Here is a 674-nt window from a genome sequence, read left to right as displayed (position 1 = left end):
CAAACCTTAAGAGTGATAACAATGGCATATTTTACTTTGCTTATGATGCATTCGAAACAAGGACACTCTTCAAAAATTCTTACCTAAAATAATATAAAAACATGATTTTTCATATGCTATTACATTGATGAAGATATGTACTCCCTAAAATAAAGAGTAATTAAAATTGATTTTTCAGGCACCTACTTAATCAGCCTAATCCCCTATATGGTTCTGTGTTGAACAGATAAAAAATTAAACTGAATAAGTCCATATCCGAAGACAATAAGATTCATGTTAGAAAAGAATGATTACTAGTCTACGGCTATGCCACCCTGAACAATCCTGATCCCGTCTGATCTCAGAAGCTAAGCAGGATCGGGCCTGGTTTGTACTTGGATGGGAGACCGCCTAGGAAGACCAGGTGCTGTAGGCATAAAAATTTTTTTAAAAATAAGAGATTGTAAGCTGACAAGGTCCTTGCAATCTGTGAGGTCAACCAAGGGTTGCCTCACCTAAAAAAAAAAAAAAAAGGATTACTCACAAGCAGCCATGTTGAGGCAAAATTGGTCTAAGAAATTTTAGGAGAGGGACCAGACACATTCAATGAAAGAAAAAGAATTCATCATGTTAGATCAGACAGAGACTTTTTTTTTCTGACATAGTTCTATTTTAGGGCACATTACATGCTTTTT

At 35.3% G+C, this 674-nt stretch overlaps 1 non-coding gene across 1 annotated transcript; it reads left to right on the top strand.

Annotated features, from left to right (window-relative positions):
- Positions 1-296: 296 nt before the first annotated feature.
- On the top strand, positions 297-415 carry LOC120618715 (5S ribosomal RNA). Its single transcript, XR_005657284.1, has one exon. It is a non-coding gene; the product is annotated as a 5S ribosomal RNA (ribosomal RNA).
- Positions 416-674: the final 259 nt, after the last annotated feature.

Source organism: Pteropus medius, unplaced genomic scaffold (assembly GCF_902729225.1).
Source record: "Pteropus medius unplaced genomic scaffold, Ma_sr-lr_union100, whole genome shotgun sequence".
Lineage (NCBI taxonomy): Eukaryota > Metazoa > Chordata > Mammalia > Chiroptera > Pteropodidae > Pteropus > Pteropus medius.
The sequence above is the reverse complement of the archived record's forward strand: the minus strand, read 5'-3'. Positions and strand labels throughout refer to the sequence as shown.